The following is a 24752-nucleotide window of genomic DNA, read 5'->3' as shown; positions in this document are numbered from 1 at the left end:
CACGCTGAACTTAATTAGACAGACAGCAGATAGTGTTGGAGGAGAAAATCTAATTCCCATAGCTGTTGCTTCTTTTTTTGCCTGGATAACCTCCAGTTATGTAGAGAGCGATGATGTATGTGGTTCTGACACTGCCCATAGCCATACGATCCCAGGCAACTAATTCCACTGCTCATATTTCTGCAGGCATGTGCAAGCAATGAACCAAAAAATTAGGGGAATGTCTCAATCCTTTGTGTTGCTCTGATGTTAATGCTTTTAGTGGCAACAGAAATGATGCTTAATATGATGTTTATATTATTATTGCATTTTCTGTCACTCTATTTATCATAAATTTTATGCAGGGTTTCATTGCAACACCATGTCATACATATTTCATAGTGCATCAAATTCAAAAATAGAAAAAAAAATAGTACAACTCTGTTTTTTCTTCTTCACAGAGACAGAATAGATTGATACGATGTTTGTGAATAGTTATGGTAGATTTTAGAGGGGTCCTTTCACTAAGATGCATTGAAAAATGAGCTTCACGAGTGTAGGTGCGTGTTTTGGACACACGCAGATCCATTTTTCAGTGCACCTATAAAAAAGGCTTTTTAAAATTTTTACTGAAAATGGACTTGTGGCAAAGTAAAAATTGGTACGCGTCTATTTTGGGTCTGCGATCTTACCGCTAAGTCAATGGGTGGCGGTAAGGTCTCACATGGTAACCGTGCGGTAATCATCTATGCATGTAGAATGACGATTACCGTCCGGCATGCATAGCGGACTTACATAAAACACAAAATTACCTCCTAGGCCATGCGGCAGCCGGGCGGTAACTCCAAATTGACATGCGTTGGACCCACAGAGGTGCCTACGCGGCTTAATAAAAGGGCCCCAGAATCTTTACTACCATATTTTATCAATTAAGATTATATGTTAGCAAGAAAGACTGAATTTTATACCTTTAATCATTTCAGGACAGCAAGGGTTTGAATAGCCTATTCACTCATCCAGGCTGGTGAAAGCAAGTATTCACTATTCAAAGACACAGCGGGGAATATACAGGAGTCTGAATAGGAGTGAATAGAAGGGAGCTCGCTACACTATTGGTGTACATTAATACAGGGCCCATAGGAATACAATGGACCTTGAGGTAGACAACACACTTTCTTGATGTTAGTAAATGATCCCCTTAATGAGGTATCATAGGACTGCCTTGCTCTGAATTATGGAATGTATTTCTCTGGGGTTATTTCACTGACTTGGTGCATTGGGCTATACAGCCATGTTCTGATGCTCCCAGGATGCCAGATCAGGATCCCCCCTGGCATCTGGGCCCCCCTGGCTTAAGGCACCCCCCTGATCTAAGCCTCACCCACCCCCCACAAGTACAAGCACCCCACACCCCACCCTTAAAGTAGCCCTTGCCCTCTCAACGGGCTACCTGAACAGCATTGGTGGCCTGGGGCAGATCTCCTGGGGGGGTCACCTGCGGGTCTTCCAGGGGTTTCTGGGGGCCTTTGGGAAGAAGCGATGCCCAGTTGCACATGCCCAGTTGGGTGCCACATCCAAAATGGCACCCCTAGTGATATTCTACCAACTACTGCTAGGGGGGGGGGGGGGGGCATATTTCCATATAAAGAAATATTTCTTTATATGGATATATGACCCCTAATGGTGGTCGTGCCATTTTAAATGTGGCACCAGACTGAGCAGGAGAAACTGGTCATCAATTATGCCCAAAGACCCCCAGGAGATGCCAAGAGACCCCAGGAATATCCTCAGAAGACCCCCAGAAAAGCCCAGGAGAGGTCTGGGAGACCACCAGAAACTTGCCCAGACCACCAATGATGTTCAGGTAGCCCTTTGAAGGGGCAAGGGTTACCTTAAAGGTGGGGGAGGGGTGGATGTGGCTTGCATCAGGGGGGGCCTTAAGCTGGGAGGGGCTCGGATGCTGGGGAGTTCCTGCTCTGGCTTCCTGGGAGCATCAGGATGTTGCTTTGCAGCCTAATGCTCCCAGGCATTTAAACAGTTGTAATAAGCATTATCAATTTGAATCAAATGTGTTTATGAATGAACCTTTCCCAACATTCAGTGTTATCCTGATGACATTAGACCTCTGTGGAGAAAAATTGAGAAATTACTCTGGGCATGCTAGGTCTAGGTTTTCGGTGCAATATGGACAAGAAGTAAAATTTTAAAAATCCATATTTTTATGTCTAAAGTGCCTGATTTATGTACTCCCTGAAACAATTTTTCAGCACAACTCCAAAGGAATTGGTGGGGAACTCTTAGCACTACCACCCATTCAAATATATGATTATTACAGTCAGAAAAGAAATGGCTACAGGCTTAGTAAGCTGTTGGGTTTGAGGAACTGCTGGCAGAATCAGCATGTATCTTAATGTGTATTCTCACCATTTCAATTTGTACAAATGTTATTCTGCATCTTTCATTCATAATTTACTCCTGGGGGAATTTTGTGCTACTGCGCAATGCAGAAAGTATACAGAATTCCCCCTCTGCAGATTGCACAGAATTCTGCTTTTCCTGTGCACACTCACTGGTCCAGAGGAGGAGCTGCACAGCCACAGGTTGGGCTGGTTCCTCATCTGCTGCCTTGGTTCCCGATGGTTCCTTTAAGTCACCTGGCTGTATGGAGATCCGTGCGGCTCAAAGGAACAGTCAGGCTCAGGATGGCAGTGGTGCAGAAAACAGCCCGACCTGTGGTTCTGCAGCTCTTTCTTCTCCTCCTACAGCACTGGACTGGTGAGTGTACAGGGGAGAGGGGACTGGAAAAAGGTGGAATGTGGGTACAAGGAGGGGAGCTGGAGTGTGGGTGCAGGGAGGGGGGCTGGAAAAAAGGTGGATGCAGGGAATGGGGCTGGGGAGGGCTGTAAATATATGGATTGTGTGTGTAGGGAGGGGCCAGGAAAAAAGGTGAATGGAGTGTGTGTGCAGGGGGAACTGGGGAAAAGATGGATGGAGTGTGGGGAGCTGGAAAAGGTATATAGGGTGTGGATACAGAGAGGGGGCTGAAAAAAAGTGGATGGAATACGAGGGCTGGAAGAAGGTAGATGGTGTTTGTGTGTGTTTATGTGCCGTGGGGGTGGGGGTGAGGGGTATTTCATGTCTGGGGGAGTTGTCAGTGCTAATAATAGGGAAATTCTGCACAAACAAATTACAATAAACCCCCCTCTTTACTAAGCCGTGCGCTAATACAGACATAACCCTTTCACTTTGAATGGGCTGTGTTGGCATTGCCATGTGGCAGGCCACTAGCACAGCTTAGTAAACAGAGGGGAAAGAGTGCAGAATTTGGCAGAATTTTCAATTCAGTTTACAAATATAGTGCATAAAACTATATTTGATGAGGAATTTTTCAACATTATATCGATCAGCTCAGTTCCGTCTGGTTTCTAACAAAGCATTACACAAAATAGTACAGTTGGATATACTTTTCTTTTTTAATAAGTACATCGTAATAGCAAGTTCCTGTGTTATAACTAGCTTTTTAACTGTTCTTTAAATATATGGTTCATTTGGATGGCATTCAGGACTTAGTTTCAATTTGACATATGTCATTTAATTGATTGAGACGGTTTGAGACGTCATCTTATTTTATTTTGAACATCAGCGCTCTCAACCAATATCAGCTCTTACACACTGTATACGTCACTAATTGATTAAAATAACAGTGCTTCTCGCTACTGCCGGCTATTGCAGACTGGCAAGCCGACTTTTTATTTGAATAGCATTAGCGGTAAAATTTTAACATTTTTTCCCAGAGATTATTGTTACATTAGTGCTTCTAACCGTGCACTTGCATATGGATAGTTTTCGCTATTTTGTTACTGATATCTTATTTTATATTACATCGATGTTTCTTATTTATCCAGTTTTGAGGTACATGTTTATATTTGTAGGCTTTATATCAATTTAATTAGATTTCAGACGGCCATATATATATATATATATATATATATACATTTTTTCAAAAAAAGCTATATTTTTCAAAAAGCTATATACCCTTTCATTTTAGCACTTAAAGTACCCGTGATAAATATATACTTTCACATTATATATATATTTTTTACACTACATGTGGTTGCCATCTGCTCAGTATCTTTTTTTCTAGTATTATCTTTCAACTCTTTATATTTTTAACATTATCATCATCTTTATTTTTTCCCGTTTTTATTATTTTTTTCCGTTTTTATTTATTTTTGCATTTACTTTTGTCCAGATCGTCTCATTTGTGTGAGATTCTTTGAAGGAATACTTGTATATGCCAATTTGAAGGTATGACAAATTTTGAATAACATTTATGCAAGTGTTGGTGTCTTTGTAACTATCATTTATCTCTTGAGTATAATATCACCTTCATACATTCGCCTGTAACCCCGTTGTTTGTATTCTTAAATATATTTTTAGTAATTGTACGTACTCCTATAATTGTAAATCTCATATTTTGCCTCTGTATGTATAATGTGCATGGCCACCATAACATTACTATTTCCATAAGCCTTTCCGCCTTTAAGACGTGAATTTAATTTTAATTTTATCTGTACTTTTTACTGCATTCTTAGTTATCTTAAATGTCATATTTTTATGTTTTCATACACTCCTGTTTTATTATATTACCAGTATAAAAGGCCCGTTTCGGTAGGCAATGAAACAGGCGCTAGCAAGGTAATCCCCCCCCTGCAGCATCCTTCCTGTCTCCCCTGCCCCCCCTGCAGCCACCCATCTGGTCTCAGGACCCCTCCCCACCAACCCTCCTCTGCCCCTGCAGCGGCCCTCCTCTCTCCCCTGCTCCCCCTGCAGCCACCCATGTCCAGTGACCCTCCTCTCCCCTGCCCCCCTGCAGCATCCCTTCTGTCTCCCCTGCAGCCACCCATCTGGTCTCAGGACCGCCTCCGCACCTCCCTCTTCCCTACCCCCCTGCAGCCATCCATGTCCAGCGACCCTCCTCTCCCCCTGCAGCCACCCATGTCCAGCGACCCTCCCCTCCCCCCTCGGCGCATCACCCAAACCCCTACCTCCCCAGCGCATCACCCAAGCCCCTACCCCCCCCCCCCGGGCACATCAACCCCCTCGCCACCTGCAGACACCAATACTAACGCTGTCCGGCCGCTGCTGCGTCTCCTGTTGAGCAGCAGCGGCCGGTACAAAAAGAAAAAAGCCAAAAAAAGATTTTAAACCTGAAACACGGCTCCGTAGACAGCCATCTGGCATTGGCTGTCATCTCTGCAGCCGCTCCTCCTCTCCCCTCTGACGTCGCTGCGCTCCTCCGGGGTCTTCCTGCAGGGGCAGTGACGTGGAGGGGAGAGGAGGAGTGGCTGCAGTGACGACAGCCAATGCCAGATGGCTGTCTACGGAGCCACGTTTCAGGTTAAAAATCTTTTTTTGGCTTTTTTCTTTTTGTACCGGCCGCTGCTGCTCCAAAGGAGAAGCAGCAGTGACCGGACAGCGTTAGTATTGGCGGCTGCGGGTGGCGAGGGAGTTGATGTGCTCGAGAGGGGGGGGTAGGGGCTTTGGTGCTGCGCCGGGGGGGGGGCTTGGATGCTGCGCCGGGGCACAGGAGCTTGGGTGTTGCATCGAGGGGGGGGGCACTGAGAGCTGATTGGTAGGCAGGAGGAGGAGTAGGGAAACACGCTTCGTGTGTTTCCCTACTCCTCCCCCTGCCTGGCTCGCGGTTTTGCAGGGCAGGGGCTTGGGTGTTGCGCCGAGGGGGGGGGTACTGACAGCTGTTTCCCAGGCAGGGGGAGGAGTAGGGAAACACGCGGAGCATGTTTCCCTACTCCTCCCTTTGCCTTGGAATCAGCTGTCAGTGACATCACTGACATCAGTGCATTCTAAACTGCCTAGCAGACCACCTCCGAGGGAGCCACAGTCCCAGGCACATTAGAACGTTGGAGGTGAGAATTATTATATAGGATATATCTGTATAAATGGTTTGCAATTACGTATATGTCCTTTATATGTACATTTTTACTATTTTAATGCCACTGTTATATACGAGATATGTTTTTATATTTTTATTATATATATTTCTGTTTTAGACCCCTGAAGAAGGCCCTTTCAGCCGAAACATGGACCGTGTTGGGTCCTAATAAATCATTTTGGTTTTTAACATCTGTGGCTTCAGTCTGGTCCTTCTGGATATCTTCCGCTTGCTTTGTTGTTTTCTTGTCAAAGTTTTACATACATCTGGCCCGGAGCCACCAACCACCTAAGTGCTTTTGAATATTGATCAGATCGTTTTACTGCAGATTTCTGGCTGTGAGTGGTATTTCCAACAATCTGGCAGTAATGTAGAGCAGGTTGTATGAGCAGCAGCTTGTCACAAACACAGTTTGCTACAGTGCTTTAACAAAAATAAGAACTGAAACTCTGATAAACAGTTGTTGTAGCAATTGCCAACCAGAGACAAATAGCTTGAGAAAACACTAACATCATTATACTTCAGAAATGCTTGTGTTTTGCAGATTCTTATGCCAGCAAGCCTGAACAAGATGCCACGCTTTGAGTGTCTGCACAATCTCAAAACCAATTTTACTATTGGCTTCGGTCATACGGAGTGAAAAGTGGATCAGCTCACTCCTGCTACCCTTAATACTATGAGTACAATTAACAAGACAGCAAATCAGTAACCAATGGCCTAAGACAAATTGATATACATTTTTAGAACACCTAAGAGCCTTTTTAAATCTTCCATAATGAATATGTTTACTTTCCAATATTTGTCATTCCAAAAAGTGACAGACAAAATAAAGTATTTCACTGGGTACCTAGATCTAAAAATGATATGGCTCATTGTGATGTTCTTTTCCTAGACCAGTGATATTCAATTTCAGTACTTTGAGGGCTACAAACAGGCTACATTTTCATATTATAATGAATATGCATATGATAGATTTGCATACAGTGGAGGTAGTATGCTTACAAATCTCTGGTACAAATTCATTAGGAGTGTCTTGAAAACCTGAACTGGTTGCAGTGCTTCAGTATTGTCAATGGAAGCTGTGCCTTGGTTATAGAGCCAGCGTGTTAAGAGTCCTGAATCTCTATGCTGAGGCAGTAAACTATTGCTTGTTTTTTCTTCTCAGGGTAGCAATTCATAGTGATTTTTTACCTGACTAGCTGTACGGTTGCTGTGGTACTGTTAGTGCTGTGTTTCAGTTTTTAAAGTGCCAATCACTGACAGTTCTTCCCTTTGCAAAGGGGCTGATAACAGTGCAACTGCGATTGAGTTGTTTATCTTGCCATCAATTGTATTACATAAAGATTGGGACAAGGCCCCTCTGAGGGATACCACCTTGCAGTGGTAGAGGGGCTTCTGTGTTTCAATGCCTCAGAGGGCTATGCTGAAGGGTTACCCATATCAGACAGGTCTCTGAGGAGAAACCAAAGAGTGTCCCAAACTAGGGAGAGTGGAAAGATGGCAACCTGAAGCTCGTATGCTCAACAGTCCAGCTGTCCTCTGAAGTTCTGTCTCTGTTTACTTGAAATTTCCTCTCTGCAACTGCAGTTACCTTAACTGAGAGGAAGGGGACAATCGGGGATAAGCCGCCGATGGCCAGAGTTTTGTCCCCTGTGCAGCAAGTGTGGGACCGCTGCGTGACGAGCTGCCCACAGATGATTGGGTTGGTGAGTCCTTTGATTAGCGCCGGCGAAGGAGCGTCCACGCTCTTGGACCTGGAAACAACTTCATCACTCCCAAATCATTTAACCACCATGTCCAAAGGAGTGGAGGAGTGAGTTAGGAATCCATGCTATCAGCTTGGAGTTTTTGGCTCCCGTGGAGGTTACATTGAATATCATCTGGAAGGCGCTACAGGACCTAATGGTGGTAGTAAATAACTTTGCTTCAGATATAATCTTATTAGTGAGTTACATGGATAACCTAATCAAACCCTTTGAGAATAAAAAATTGATACAGCAAATTAAGTTCTACAGGAGTAGGAAACAGTTAAGATTTTGAAAATGATAATAGATCAGAAATTTGAACAAAATGAATATTATTACAGATGATTAATATTGAGATTGTTGTTTTCCCAGAGTTTCTGGTATGACTCCTAAAGATTTCTTCAGAAATATTTCCTGAAAATGTTGTTATTTTCCTTTGTAATGATTCCTGGAGTGGCCTAGTGGTTAGGGTGGTGGACTTTGGTCCTGAGGAACTGAGTTCAATTCCCACTTCAGGCACAGGCAGTTCCTTGTGACTCTGGGCAAGTCACTTAACCCTCCATTGCTGCATTGAGCCTGCCATGAGTGGGAAAGTGCGGGGTACAAATGTAATACAAATAAATATAAATTATTACTTAGTAATATTAATTCAAAAGGAGTGAAGCCTGTGAAACTGGGATTACCTTAATCAGTGGGAATTGGATTAGAGACTCAAGTGTTCGCATTGTTAAATAATTTCTGGTTTTAAAAGAGAAAAAATGAAATTAGGTGTATTATTTCTACTAATATTGGACAATAAGTATGTTTCCAACGAAATAAATTGAATATACAACGTTTTGAGTTTGAAGAAGCCAACCAGACGATCAATGTGGAATAATGATTCAGATAAATAATAACTGGGGATAAGCAGGTTAATACCACGTTTTTTTCTGTTTACTGTTGTTTAATTGATCTCCTTGTCTTGTTTCACTGTCCCTATTTTGTGGTCTAAGGAAAAGTATAGAATTACCTGATTGAAATAATTCTTGTGTGTTACTTTCTATGTATTTCTGGCAAGTTATTTTATTGCTTGTAAATTTAAATTCTTATATTAAAGAAAAGGATGAGAATCAATTCTTGGTAACAAGCCTCTGGATATACAGGGCCAAAGTTAGTACCTTGTAGAGGCCAGAAAGTAAAAATTCACTTCATTATATAGTGTTATAAAGCATTCTACATCATAAAGCCTCAGTGATACAGAAACAGAGTTGTGTCAGCAGTATTCAGATTGGCGTCAGTGAGAGCTAATTTCTAAAGAAATCAGTCAATTTGTGGAAGATTACTTGCTGATTCGCTGTGATAACTGTATGAGAACTGCCAGGATTGGAGTGTGATCAGTATAAATTAATTTGATAATTCAAAGTTGGGAAAATAACAGTGTGATCAGAAACCGACAGAAAAGCCTTTGACTGCAGAAGCTGAGCAGTGTTAACAGCTAAGTGTGCCATATAAGGAAATCTATGAGCAGTCCACTGTTCTACCTTGGCAACAAATATTGTATCATTTCGGGCACAGCCAAGCTACATCAGTGCTCAGAGCCTGAAAAAAAAAAAAAGGTTTATTCTTGTCAGTGTGATTGTATATGATGGAACAGCTCAGTTCAAAGGCAGAAAGTGAGCTGGCTGAGCAGCAAGTTCAGGCTGAAATGCACGATGAGGCTCCACACAGAATAAAAGAAACCCCTGGGATTAAAGAGGAGTTTGTTTCCAGACCTCACAGACTACGGGGCTCATTTTCAAAAGATAAAAGCGTCCAAAAAGTGGCATAAATCTGTATTTGGATGTTTTTTCTCACAAAAACGGCTAAATTAGTATTTTCAAAACCAATCTTTAGACGCTTTTTCTATGAAGTCCATCAGAAGTGCATTCAAATCACAAGGCGGCATGTCAGGGGCATGTTAAGGGCGGGATCTGGACTTTCCATTATGGCAGAAAAATGTGGATACTTGGACATTTTTCTGCCATAATGGAACAAAACTAAAATATCCAGGGCTATAAGTTGGACGTTTTGGTCTAGACTTGTTTTATTAACAAATAAGTCACAAAAAAGTGCCCTGAATGACCACTGCAGGAATACTACTACTAATCATTTCTACAGTGCTACTAGATATATGCATTGCTGTACACATTATATGTAGGTACTTTTTTTTAAATTTCTATTTATTAGTATATAATCAATTTACAAGTCATAACACTTGAACAAGCAATTCAGAGAGGTAAACGTTACATCCAATAATACAAAGAAAAGGCAAATGCTAATCTTCTTTTAGACCACAATTTATGGAGGCCTGTATAACATATAACTCAGGAGATAAGCTTCAAAATATTATTTCACAAATAATGCTATAACACACTATTACCCTCCCCTTATTATTTAATCTCAACCATGGGTAATATTGTGTGGACCTTTTTCAAAATCTATGAAGGCACATAATTGTTCTGGATGAAAAAAGACGTATTTTATCCCAATATACTTAACAACACATTTGCATGGATAATTAAGATAAAAAGAAGCCCCCAATGCCAAAGTGTCCATTCTTAAAGCCAAGAACGCTTTCCTCCTCTCTTGTGTTTGCTTTGTAACATCTGGGAATATCCAGACTTTTTTTTACCATAGAACAAAGTTTGTAAATTTCGGAGGGATAGCCTTTTCACTGCTTCCAAGTCTTGCTCGAACACAAAATGAAACCAATAAGGTCATCCTTTCCGAATCTGCTGATAATGATGTTTCTAAGAGTTCAGATATATATGTAGGTACTTTGTCTGTTCCTAGGGGGCTCACAATCTAAGGCCCCCTTTTACTAAGACGCGCTTACGTTTTTAGCATGCGCTAAAATTGTGGGCGCACTCAACGTTAGAGATGCCCATAGGAATGCATCGGCGTCTCTAACGTTTAGTGTGCTCCTCAGGATCTCCGGGTACCTGAAACACCCGAGAAAGGGCATCCGCCTGAACAGTCTTCTCCGCTGACCGAAACACCAGGCAGAAATCGAAACGTGCAAAGAGGAGGGACCATCGAGCCTGGCAAGGGTTCATTCTCTTTGCGTCCTGTAGTTACAATAAATTCTTGTGGTCTGTCATGATGATGACAGGATATGCGGCCCCCTCTAATAGGTATTGCCATTCCTGGAGGGCCCACTTGAGCGCGAGCAATTCCCGATCTCCAATAGTATAGTTTTTCTCAGCCGAGGAGAACTTACGTGAGAAAAAAAAACATGGATGTCTCTTCCCTGATTCCCCAGTCTGGGACAGCACCGTCCCGGCCCCCAGGGATGAGGCGTCCGCCTCTACCAAAAAAGACTTAGCTGGGTCAGGACTGGAGAACTCAGAAAAGCCTCCTTCAGCGTGGAGAAAGCAGCCAAAGCTTCTTGCTTCCAGTTCTTCACATCCGCTCCCTTCTTGGTGAGGGCGGTTCTTGATTGTGATGCTATTCAGACCCCGGTAATCAATACAGGGCCGTAAGGACCCATCCTTCTTCGAGACAAAGCCGGCGACGAAGAAGGCCTGATAAACCCTTTTTTCAGCTTTTCTGCAATATAGTCCTGCATGGCCTGGGTCTCATTCTGAGATAGAGTATACAGCCTGCCCCGGGGCGGACTTGTTCCGGGAAGTAGTTCAATCGGACAGTCAAAAGATCTATGAGGCGGGAGGACATTTGCCTCTTGAGCACTGAACACATCTGCAAAGTCTTGGTACTCTTCAGGAAGAGCCGCCTGGACTGCCCGCAAGATTCCAGGAAGGACAGGCAGAGTCTTAGTAGGAACCTTGATAGTCGAAAGACACTGCTGAAAACACCGCGGACCCCATTGGCCGATCTCACCAGTGACCCAATCAATAGTAGGAGCATGGAACCGCAGCCAGGGTAGTCCCAGGATCACTAGATGAATAGCCTGGGAAAGTACCAAGAACTGAATCATCTCCTGGTAGAGAATCCTGACCTGCATCTGCAAAGGTAAGGTAATCCGGGTAACTGGTCGAGGCAGCGTTGATCCCTGGATAGAGGTCACTTGAAGAGCTGGTTGACAGGGAGTCGACGTCCCCCCTAGTTGTTTCAGAAGGTCGGTGTCAATAAAGTTCCCTCCAGCCCCAGTATCTAAGATTGCCACCGTATGAATGCGGAAATTCTGCCACTGCAGCAGAATGGGGACGGAAAGCATGTTTTGAGGAAGGGAAGGAGACTGACCCAGGCCCATTCCCTTCACAGGTCCTGGGTGGTGGTGTTTATTGGAGCAAACATTAACAAAATGTCCAGCCTGCCCACAGTACATGCAGAGGCGGTTTCTCCGGCGATGAGACTGCTCGGACGCGGAAAGACAGCGTCGCCCGAACACCATAGGCTCCTCCTCAGATCTGGAGGTCCACTTCCCGGTGGTTTCAGGCGAACTCGGGAGCGGTGGTCGATGCGAAGACTTCTGTGTGTCCTGCTGATTACTCCGCTCTTGCTCACGTTCCTGAAATCGAATGTCTATCCTGGTGCATAGGGTGACGAGGGCATCCAGCGTCGAGGGCAGCTCCCTACCTTATAGCTTGTCCTTCACCCTGCAGCTCAACCCCTGCCAGAAGATAGCCATCAGAGCCTCCTGATTCCAGCATAGTTCAGCTGCCAGAGTTTGGAACTAGATGGCATAGGACCCCACAGACCCGATGCCCTGCTGGATCTGCAGTAGCTCGGTAGCAGCCGACATTGGCCACCCCGGAATATCAAAAACCATGCGGAACCGCTGCAGGAACTCTCCTAAATCCGAAAGAATGGGATCCCGTTGTTCCCAGAGGGGGGAGGCCCAGGCCAAAGCTGGTCCGGTCAGAAGGGAAATGATTTAGGTGGTCTTCATTCCTTCCGATGGAAAATATCCTGGCTGCATTGCAAACAGCATCTGGCACTGATTTAGAAACCCTTGGCACATCGAAGAGGTTCCATCAAAACAAGGTGGCTCTGGAAGCCGCAGGCCCACCGCCGGAAGAACCGGTCTGGGAACCGGAGCAATTTTGAATGGTAACCAGCTGAGAGCAGACATCCTGTAACACACTGGAGATTCGGTTCATCTGAGTCTGTTGTTTATTTATTTATTTATTTATTTATTGCATTTGTATCCCACATTTTCCCACCTATTTGCGGGCTCAGTGTGGCTTACAATAAGACATGAATAATAGAAATACATTTGTTACGACTAGGTTATGGATTACATTGAACAGAGTTGTGCGAGACATTCGAATATCAATGGGAGTATAACAATGGGACATCAACATAGAAACATTAGAAGGAGACAATGGGGAAAAAAAAGGGCATTGTTAGAAACCTAGGCATATAATGTACATAGTTCCGTGAGTAAGTGAATGGTTGACTGGATAAAGGGATGAGGGATCAGAAGTGGATGTGTATTGAGTTGGTGAACAGTGAGTGTGGTTTCTATGTGTTTTGGCTCTTTCCGTAAGTTTGTTGAAACAGGTGAGTCTTCAGTAGTTTACGGAAGGAGGCTTGTTCGTTAATCGTTCTTAGGTTGCGCGGTAGTGTATTCCAAGACTTCGTGCTCATGTAGGAAAAGGTTGACGCGTGTATCGTCTTGTACTTCAACCCCTTGCAAGTTGGGTAGTGAAGGTTGAGGTGAGTTCGGGATGATCTTTTGGCGTTTCTGGGTGGTAGGTCTATTAAATCAGTCATGTACGCTTGGGCTTCACCGTGAATGACCTTATGCTGTTGTTGCTGTAGTACCGGGGTTAGGTCTGCCATGTCAGTCTTGTTCGGCGAACTCATGGCTTCGGCTTGCTGTTAAGGCTGTGAGTTCCTGTGCCCCACGCAGCACAGATGAGACAAGCTCAGACCTGAGCTCCGCAGGGCAGCCAAACAATTCCAGGACTTCACCTGGAGCAACCCCTTCCTCCCCGGTTGAGCCCCCAGGACCAGGGGCCAACAGGACTTCTGAACTCCAACCGGGAGTGGTCAGACGACAGGCAAGAGATGGAGATGGTGGCAGATAAAGAAGTAGTCAGGACTCAGGCAATGGTCAAGGCAGGCACCAGACAAAGTAGTAGTCAGGATTCAGGCAATGGTCAAGGCAGGCAGCAAACAAAGAAGTAGGATTCAGGCAATGATCAAATCCGCAAAACACCAGGAAACACCATGAACTCCACCAAGGTAGAAGCCGAAGCAAACTGATGGCCGTGTTCTGCTCTTAAATAGGCCTCTCATCAGGAGTTCCCTTCCACAGCTGACAGGTGAGGAACTTCATTGGGCACGCCCATAGGAATAAGCCTCTCAAGATGGCTGCCCCTCAGGAACCGATGCAGATGCTCCTCTCAAGATGGCCGCCCCTCAAATGAACCTTTCAAGATGGCCGCCGCCAGGAGCAGCTGGGTAGGAGTGTAACAGTAACAAATCACCTGGCCTGGATGGCATTCATCCCAGGGTACTGAAAAATCAACTTGCAGAACTATTGTAAGTAATATGTAATTTGTCTTTAAAAATAAGCATGGTACCAGAAGGTGGCCAATGTAACACTGATTTTTAAAAAAGGTTCCAAAGTTGATCTGGGAAATTATAGACTGGTGAGTCTGACGTCGGTGCCGGACAAAATGGTAGAGACTATTATAAAGAACAAAATTACAGAGCATATTCAAAATCATGGATTAATGAGAGAAAGCCAACATGGATTTAATGAAGGGGAATCTTGCCTCACCAATCTTTTAAATTTCTTTGAAGGGGTGAGCAAACAGGTGGATAAAGGTGAGGAGGTCGATATTGTGTATCTAGATTTTCAAAAGGCATTTGACAAGTATCTCATGAAAGACTCCAGAGGAAATTGGAGAGTCATGGGATAGGAAGTAGTGTCCTATTGTGGATTAAAAACTGATTAAAAATATAGAAAACAGAGAGTAGGGGTAAATGATCAGTATTTTCAATTTAGAAGGGTAGATAATGGGGTTCCCCAGGGGTCTGTGCTGGGACCGCTGCTTTTTAACATATTTATAAATGATTGAGAGATAGAATAACTATTATTAGGAAAGGAAAGGAAAGCAAAAATTAGGACATTATAATGCCTTTGTATTGCTCCATTGTGCAACTGCACCCCAAATATTGTGTGCAATTCTGGTCACCGCATCTCAAAAAAGGTATAGTGAAATTAGAAAACGTACAGAGAAGGGTCACAAAAATGATAAAGGGGATGGAACGACTTCCCTATGAGGAAAGGCTAAAGCAGCTAGAGTTATTCAGCTTGGAGAAGAGATGACTGAGGGGAGATATGATAGAGGTCTATAAAATAATAAGTGGAATGGAACGGGTAGATGTGAATCACTTGTTTACTCTTTCCGAAAATACTAGGACTAGGGAGCACGCAATGAAGCTACAAAGTAGTAAATTTAAGACGAATCAGAGAAAATATTTCTGTACTCAACGTGTAACTAAACTCTGGAATTCGTTGCCAGAGAATGTATTAAAAGCAGTTAGCTTAGTAGGGTTTAAAAAAGGTTTGGATAGCTTCCTAAAGAAAAGTTCGTAAGCCATTATTACAATGACTTGGGGAAAATCTACTGCTTATTTCTAGGATATGTAGCATAAAATGTATTGTACTTTTTTGGGATTTTGCCAGGTACTTGTGACCTGGATTGGCCACTGTTGGAAACAGGATGCTGGGCTTGATGGACCATCTGTTTGTCCCAGTATGGAAATACTTATGTACTTATGGGTATCTGTGGCTAGTGGTGCTAATGACTGGCTTGCTATTTGCGTGTCGTGATCATGGGGTGATTGCTGGTTCATGTCAGCCTTTTGGTTTGAGGTGGGGGGGGGGTTTCGGGGGGGCAGGTATTGGTTTTATGCCTGTTTTGGCACATGGTTGTGTCTTTCTGTTTGTATTTTCATTAACACTCAATAAAAGCAAAACTTCTGAAGGTGATGGGTACGGGCAAGGATGGAGGAGATTGCTTGTGGGGATGGGTTGGATTTCCAGTGGGGACAGGTTGGATTTCTGTCCCCATGTCATGTCACTCTCAACTACACAATTCTGGTATCATTGTCTAATACTATACAGCAGCTGACAACCTCTGATGAAGCCTTTATAGTTACATGGCCACCTGGGGTGTTTTGTTTCCTCTGCTGAATAAACCTTGGTTTAAATTGTTTGGGTTTGTCATTACTGGGTGCTATTCCTTTTCCTCCAGATGCTGAAATGTTTTTCTTTCTTTCTTTCTTGGATAAAAAGTCATTCGTACAGATGTTTTATTACGGCAAAAAATCTGTGTATAATTTTCATTTCAGATGAATAATCCCACTTCTCTTTTTGAAAGCCTTGATGGGATTGATGTAGTGCATTCAGCAGACAGATGATTATTCATCCTAGTTGTCAGGTTACTGTCAAACAACTCAGATGAATAGGGCATGTGTTCAAATAAATGAGACTGAAATAGATGCACCTCAGGGACTCATACTTAGATGAGTCTTATTTAACTGCTGTTTAGAAGATTTGTCTATAATTTGTTCTCATTATATTTTATTTGTATGTAAATTGTGTTGTAGTGGTTGGCGGCAGCAAATATATTTGTAAACATTTCTGAAAAGCATTTAAATGTTTTGATGTGATTATGTTTTCTTAGAGCCCAAATCTGTATTATGTTTTAAATCCTAAAAAAAAAAATATGCATGGCTGTGTATCAGCCATTGTTGATTCAGCATTGTAGCAAATAAACTCATGTTTTCCTGATTGTTTTCTCACTGATAAAAAAACAAATATAATGGCAAAAATAGACCAATTGACTCAACTGCTGTGCCTTGTGTTTTTTCTCCATCATTAAGGGGCCCTTTTACTAAGCTGTGCTAAAAAGTGGACTGGGCTATTTTTAGTGCATGGGTTTCCAATTTGTGTGTGGCCATTATTGCAGGAGCTTGTACTTCCACCTATTTTGTAGGGAGTAGGGGCTCCTGCATGCACCTATACTCACACCAGTGGTGTAGCTATGTGGGGCCACGGGGGCCTGGGCCCCCATAGATTTGGCCCTGGACCCCCCTGCCGATGACCCTCTCGACCCCCCATCCCATCGCCAACCCGCCGTTGCCATCACCTACCTTTGCTGGTGGGGGGACCCCAACCCCCGCCAGCCGAGGTCCTCTTCTTCCGGCGCAAGGCTTCATCCTGCAGGATTTCAGACTCAGAAACAGAATGAAGCCTTGCGCCGGAAGAAGAGGACCTCGGCTGGCGGGGGTTGGGGTCCCCCGCCAGCAAAGGTAGGCGACGGCGGTGGCGGGGGAGGGTTGGTGGTGGGAGGGGGGTTGAGAGGGTCATCGGCGGGGGGGTGGGGGGGTCAAAGTTGTTGGTGGTGGCGGCGGCGGCGGCGGTCGGCAATGGCGGGGGGGGGGGGGTTAAAATGTGCCCCTCACCTTGGGCTCTGCACCCCCTCCTGCCGAAGTCTGGCTACGCCCCTGACTCATACGCTAACCAATTAGAGTAGGGCATGCCTACTCTCCGCCTCCAAACTCGCCCCCATGCTAAAAAATAAAATCTATAGTGTAGCATGTGGGAAGTATGCACCAATTCAAAACTACTGCAGGATGCTTAAGCGCATCCCACAGTAGTGCTTTTTTAACCTGCGGTAAGGCCAGGGGTGTGCTGGTAAAATTTTAACAACGGGCTCTCTCTCCGGGCATAGCCGGCCCTGAAATTTTTTGGTGGGAGGGGGAATACATGCCTCTCTCTCCCCTCCCTTGTGTGGGCACACTAGGCATACATTTGCCGAGCCCCACCAGCCAATAAATGGACTGCCACCATTCTCTGCTGCTTGTTTCTGGCTCTGAGCAGCATGATGGAACCTTCTTGCGCTTGCATGAAAAGTCCCAGTCTGATGCTCAGAGTCGGAGACAAGGAGCAGGGAGCAGCAGCAGTCTATTTACTTGGCTGGTGGGGCCAGCATCACTGCCAGCAAAGTAAAAGAGAATTCAGGAGGGGGCCCAAGCCCACATTTTGGGAGTCAGTTGTTAAAGTAGCCATGGGGAGGCCCACTTTAACAACCGGCTCCCAAAATTCTTAAAAACTTAACAAACGGCTCTTGCGAGCCTGTGAGAGCCCGCTCCAGCACACCACTGGGTAAGGCTTTAGAAGTTTGATGGAATTGCCTCTTATCCAAGTCAGATTTTGTTCTCTTTTCATTCTAGGCAGATGACCATGCATGATCCTATAATTTATACGTCAGCCAGACTGTTCCACCTCTTAAGTCTATTTATTTTATTTCTTACATATTTCCTGCAAACTATCAAAGCAAATTACATTTAGGTACAATAGGTATTTTTTCTGTCCCAGGAGGTCTCACAATCTGACTTTGTACCTGAGGCAATGGAGGGTTACGAGGGTCTTTTTAAGACTCATGCTAAAAAATCAGCTGGCGCTAAATGTTGAGATGCCCATAGGAATATAATGGGCATCTCAGGGTTTAGCGCCAGCTAATTTTGTAGTGTGAGCTTAAAACAGTAGTGCACCTTAATGCACTCTATCGCCTTCTCTTTTACCAATCCTATCATCTCCTTGACTGCCTCCCCTATTCCAATTCATATACTCTTGGGCACTGTTGCCATTATGTTTATCACAGGTTATAATATTCTTCTTATATATTTGTAATGCTTTTTTTTTTACTATGTAGGCCGCAATGAACCTGCTATATGTGGGAAAGCGTGGGGTACAAATGTAATAAATAAATAAATAAATAAAAGAACCCCCCTAAGGGATTTGCTGCAGATCACAAGGGGCAGCAGTGGGATTTGAACCAGGCACCCCTGATTTTCAGGCTGCTGCTCTAACCATTGGGTACCCCTTCCACTCTTACCATGCTGAACAGCTACTTATTTAAGAATATTTGGTAATGATATGATAAAAACATAAGAAATACTAAAAACAAAAAAACAGTAGATAATACAAAGATGAAAACAATGAATTAATAAAGCAAAGTAACTGTATAGGAATGCATTGGCATCTCTAATGTTTAGCATGCCCACAATTTTAGCGCGCAAGCTAAAAACATGAGTGCGCCTTAGTAAAAGACCCTCTCAGTTAGCTATCTAATATTAAGGGGCAAATGATTCCAGACAAGGAAATGAACTAAACAGCATTTTGTTATGAATTTTTGCCCTATGGACATTATTCATTAATGGCACGGATAATTATGCTTGAGTTTGAAATTTCAGTGCATGGGAAGAACAATAAAATATTAAGAGAATCAAAATTGGCATATATATATACATAGTCTTAACATTTTTAAAATCAACAAAACAATTAAAAAAAAAAAAAAACTTAAAAGAATGTGCAATTTCACAGGAAGTCCATGAAGAGAATATAACTGGAGAAATATGATCATATTCCCTCTTTCCCATGAAAAAGAAGCAGCTATATTTTGAATTAGTTGAAGCATTTTAATAGAGGAAGCTAAGAGACCATAAAGGACTAAATTACAGTAATCCATGGGGGATAAGACCAACTGCTGCAGAAACAGTTCTGAAAGTTTTAGTCTGCAGAGCAGTCTTTAAAAAAAACACCTAAAAAAAGATTTTTAAAACGATTTACGCGCAATAGGGTTTATTCTACAGCTGAGCACCTCCATGATCACTAGGTGTCATTATAGAATCTATCACATAAAGACTCCAGTATTTTTTAAATTATCAAAAAACTTTTATTCGTTATGTCGAGCTAAAAACTTCCACACATACCATTCATTCACCCTTCTCACCCTGTACTGCAATAAATTATATTATAATCATGTAGTGTTTCACTTGTTGAATTAATTTACACTTTACACATTTTTCACTGTTAACAACTGAAGGAACACAATTCAATCTGTCCAATGCAGTGATTAACGCCACGTTTTCCACTTGGCCACTGCATTCGCATGACAGACAAATACTGATTGTTTTAGTCCCAAATATGTCAAACACAGTTCAAATGTGAATACTCTGTCAACTCCTGGGGCGGCGTTCTGTGGCCCACGCCTGAGGGAGCCTCAATCCGGCACGCAGCCGTTTAGATGAGTTTTATGTGGTGGTGGTTCCTCCTGAGGAAGATCTTGTGAAATGCGGTCCAGCATGGGGGAACCGACATAAGTAGGAGACACCAAGGGTCAATTAATGGAGTGGTCACCGATGTCTCAGTACCTGCATAGCGCTGCATAAGGACATTTGTTGAAGAAGTGGACTGCTTGTTACATGGAGAGTCAGGATCTCAGACACACACACCCGCTCAGGACGCCGTCTTGCCTCCATCCCTTAATTTTATAAAAAGGGAATGCAAATTTGGGCACGTGCCCAATTTGCCCGCACATTTTAATTGAATAACAAGCTAATTAACACCAATAATTGGCTTTTTAACAAGCAATTGATGGTACTAATTAGATTCAATTAACATGAGTTGGGAAAGAGGGCATGGAAATGGGAGGGTAGGGGGCATATCAGGGTGTGACCTTTAGTTATGTGTGTAATTATTTAACAAGAGGGCTCAGCGCCTAAATTTAGGTGTGGGCATTTACACCACATTTTTATCAGTGCAAATGGCCGTGTCTAAATGTAGACGCAATCTCTGGGCTTAAGCATCGTCTATAACCTGCACCAAACTTTAGGCATGGTTTGTAGAATACTGCTACATGTTTTTCTTTTGTACCAATATTTTAGACACCATTTATAGAATCCCCCCTCCCATGTAATTAAGAGAGTATTTGCAGAACAGAACTTAGGTGCCCTGTTGACACTGTCTTGGGTATAGATTCAATAAATGGTGCTCAAAAATGGATGCATTTGTAGCAAAGAATGTGCCTTGAATGTAGGTGTGATAATTCACACCAGCTTATGTACTGGTGTAAGTAAACATGTGAAGATTAAGATATTTTGTAATCTATGTGGGCTATTATATAACTTGACTCTTCCATTAGGCATCCCAGTGCTCTCCGGGCATGCCTGTTCTATAACATCATTTGGTTACACTGATATTTTTTAAATATTTATTTATAGCAATATTTGTATCCCATATTTTCCAAACATGTTTGGTTCAATGTGGCTAACAATGGAAGATCATAGAGGTAGAGAATTAATGTTACATGGTAAAGAGATACATTTAAGTTGAAAACTGGATAGTGAATTGTGTTTAAGATGAGCATAAGATACTAGGTTGCATTAGTACCTTGAGATAGAGATTAATTTTGAGACGAACATACGGTACTGGTTTGCATCATGGTAGCTTCAGGGTAAGGGGGTAGGGGAGGAAGTGAGCTGGAGTAATGACTTGTTTGGTTGGTATTAAGTGGTTTGAGGGATAGGAGTTAGTCATTTTTTTTTGTTACATTTGTACCCCGCGCTTTCCCACTCATGGCAGGCTCAGTGCGGCTGTTGGGACGTATATTTGGGTGTCTTGGTGTATTAGGTTGATTTGTGAGGAGGGGGATTAGTGCTTGTGTTGACTATGTGGTTGGTTGGTTTGTTTTCTTTGGGTGAAGTTGATTCGTTTTTGTTGTCTGTGGTTTGGAACTTCTTGAACAGGTATGAAGTGTTTCCTGAAGGTTGTGTGGTGTGTTATTGACCTTAGAGATTTTGGTAGAGCATTCCACGTCTTGGTGCATAGGTAGGGTAAGTTTCTAGAGTGAACGGACTTGTAGATGAGTTTGTGGCAGCTGGGGTAATGAAGGGTCAAATAGTTTCTCGCCTATTTCAGTGAGTTCTTAAGGGGTAGGATGATCATGTCCAAGAGGTAGGCAGACGCTTCACCAGACCATGGTGCAAAGCTTGAAGGTTATGCGTGCTTTGATTAGGAGCCAATGTAGAGCTTGTAGTAGAGGGCTGGCCCTATCATATGGTTTCCTGCAGATGAGTCTGACTGCTGTATTTTTAGCCATTTGGAGTCTCTTTGTGATCTACTCTTTGCAGCCTGCATAGAGTGTGTTACAGTAATCTAGGTGGGTGAGGAAAGTGGATTGCACTATGAGTTGGAATACTTTATTGGGGAAGTTGTTCCTGATTCTCTTCAGTTTTCACATTCTGCATTGGTGTGCCTACATTTAGGAATGACCATTTATGCCAGTGAATGGCAGGCATAAATGGACACCCCTAAGTGTGCCATGCAACACTAAAAACTTATAGTGTTCCATAGATGTGAGCATTAATTGGAGACACACCAATACCCTTCTCATGCTGCGCCCACATGTTCTATAGCACATGCAGTTATGTGCTGTGGAGCGTATGTTATCTTATATGCCAGTCCTAGCAGCATTCATTGCTCAAGTTAAGTGAACTTTTAAATGAATTAAAAAATTTAAAAAGTAGAAAATTTATCTAAATGTGGAATTAAAAGGATGAAAATGGACCAATGAAGAAGCAGGCAAACTGTGAGTTGGCTCTGTAGCACATGTGTGTTTATCTTGGGCAGACTGGATGGATCATACAGGTCTTTTTCTGCCATCACCTACTGTGTTACTATCCTGCTTATTTTCGAACGAGAAGGCCGGCCATTTTCCGACACAAATCGGGAGATGGCCGGCCTTCTCCTAAAGCCGGCCAAATCGGTATAATCGAAAGCCAATTTTGGCTGACTTCAACTGCTTTCCATCACGGAGCTGGCGAAAGTGCAAGGGGAGGTGTCGGCAGTGTACCGAAGCCGGGACCGGGGGAGGGGGGGGGGCCTGGTTAAGAGATGGCCGGCTTCAGCCGATAATGGGAAAAAGAAAGCCGGCCCTATGAGCATTTGGCCGACTTTACTTGGTCCCTTTTTGTTCACGATCAATCCTCAAAAAGGTGCCCCAACTGACCAGATGACCACTGGAGGGAATTGGGGATCACCTCCCCTTACTCCCCCAGTGGTCACCAACCCCCCTCCCACCCAAAAATAAAAAATAAAAAAACATTTTTTGATAGCCTCTATGCCAGCCTCAAATGTCATACCCAGCTCCATCACAGCAGTATGCAGGTCCCTGGAGCAGTTTTTAGTGGGTGCAGTGCACTTCAGGCAGGCGGACCCAGGATCATCCCTCCCCCCTACTTGTTACACTTGTGGTGGTAAATGAGAGCCCTCCAAACCCCCCCAAAACCCACTGTACCCACATGTAGGTGCCCCCCTTCATCCCTACAGGCTATGGTAGTGGTGTACAGTTGTGGGGATAGGGTTTTGGGGGGCTCAGCACACAAGGTAAGGGAGTTATGTACCTGGGATCATTTTGTGTAGTCCACTGCAGTGCCCCCTAGGGTGCCCAGTTGGTGTCCTGGCATGTGAGGGGGACCAGTGCACTACAAATGCTGGCTCCTCCCATGACCAAATGCCTTGGATTTGGCCAGGTTTGAGATGGCCACCATTAGTTTCCATTATCGGCAAAAACCAATGGCGGCCATCTGTAATGCCGGCGATCTTTAAGAGATTTGGCCGGCCCTGACCATATTATCGAAACGAAAGATGGCCGGCTATCTTGTTTCGATAATACAGTCAGGTACGCCGCTTGACGGGGCCGGCGTTAGAGATGGCTGCCCTTATAGATGGCCAGCCCCGTTCGATTATGGCCCTCCACGTATGATGTTGAAATGCTGCTGAGGTCCAATAAAGTAAAAGAGAAAGAAATATACAATATTACCTGCTGTGTATAGTCAACAGTTGAGTACATATGGCATTGGACCTTTGTTAGAAAGACTTTTCTATGCAAGGCACGCATAACTACACATGCCCAGTTATAGAATTGCCTTTCATGTGCATATGTGCTAACACTGCCCATGGTCCACCCAGACTCCATCCCTTGTACAAGCACACCTGCTAAGTATGCACCATCATATCATAGTGTGCACTTTTACTCCAGTGACCACATACACACTGGAATGACTTTGTAAAATGACCTTCCAGAAGAGGAGCTGAGCTGGTTCTTGGTCCCTTCTATGAGCAGCTAAGCCTCATGACCCACTGGTGTTTTTTCTGCAAACCTTTCATCTCTGCAACACAGCAAATTATGGATCCTCAGGCTGCAAGGATATCAGGAAGACACAAACACTGTTTTTTAAGCACTGCTACATTAGCAAGCATGGCCAAAAGCATATGTGCTATGGAACTGTATGTGCACTTTTAGCTGGAATGAGCGACAGCAGTTTTCAGCGAGCCACATTACCTGGGTACATCATTCACTACCATAGTAAATGGTTTTGAAAAGTGTCTTCAGAGATTTCGATAACCGGAAAGTTACTCGCAAAAAGATCAGAGTTTCAATCAGTGGCTTGCAAAATAGGTTAATCCCAGTGTTAGCCTGGTTGGGGGGGGGGGGGGGGGCACTATACTGAAATTTATATCAGCTGATATTTAGCCATTGACAGTGATCATTTTACTGACTGCTGCTGGCATTATTCCCGGATATTCAATGCTGGGCGCTCTCTGGATTTCAGCATTGAATATTTATTTTTTTATTTTTTGAGCCAGCTATAACATAAGTGGTTACATCAATATTCAACCCTTCACCACATAAATCAAACAGCTTAAAGAAAGGAATGCTATTTATATGGCCCAATTTAAGCAGTTTATTTATGCGGTGAGGGTATGTAGCCATGTTTCACCCAGGAACGCCTATGAGTTAGCTGCTATTGATTTCGGCACTAACCAGCTATTTTCAGTGGAGATAACTGCTTAATTGCTGTGAAAATGACCGGATAGCTGCGAACAAGCGATTTAACCAGTCGGTGGCTGCTTCTGGACGGTTAAATCATTTGAATATTGGCCAAATAGTTTTCAGCATGCCATACCAAAGCACATTCACTTAATGTATATTGATAAAAACTTAACATTATCTAGGTCAGTGTTTTCCAAGTCCGGTCCTGGGATACCCCCGTGCCAGCCAGGTTTTCAGGATATTCACAATGAATATGTATGAACTTGATCTGCATACACTGCCTCCATTATATGCAAATCTCTTTCATGCATATTCATTGTGGATATCCTGAAAACCTGACTGGCAAGGGGTACCCTGGACCAGCTTAATTCCACCAGATCACCTACAATACTCCTGCTAAGACGTCGATGCTTACTCTGACCCCAATGTTATACTCAATCCCTCATCTTC

The 24752-nt window shown here is 43.6% G+C and overlaps 1 protein-coding gene across 1 annotated transcript in view; it reads left to right on the top strand.

Moving 5' to 3' along the window:
• The window catches only part of NMBR (neuromedin B receptor), a 61830-nt gene that overhangs the window by 20773 nt on the left and 16305 nt on the right, over positions 1-24752 (top strand). The window lies entirely within an intron of this gene.

This window comes from Microcaecilia unicolor, chromosome 3 (assembly GCF_901765095.1).
Source record: "Microcaecilia unicolor chromosome 3, aMicUni1.1, whole genome shotgun sequence".
Classification (NCBI taxonomy): Eukaryota; Metazoa; Chordata; class Amphibia; order Gymnophiona; family Siphonopidae; genus Microcaecilia; species Microcaecilia unicolor.
The sequence above is the reverse complement of the archived record's forward strand: the minus strand, read 5'-3'. Positions and strand labels throughout refer to the sequence as shown.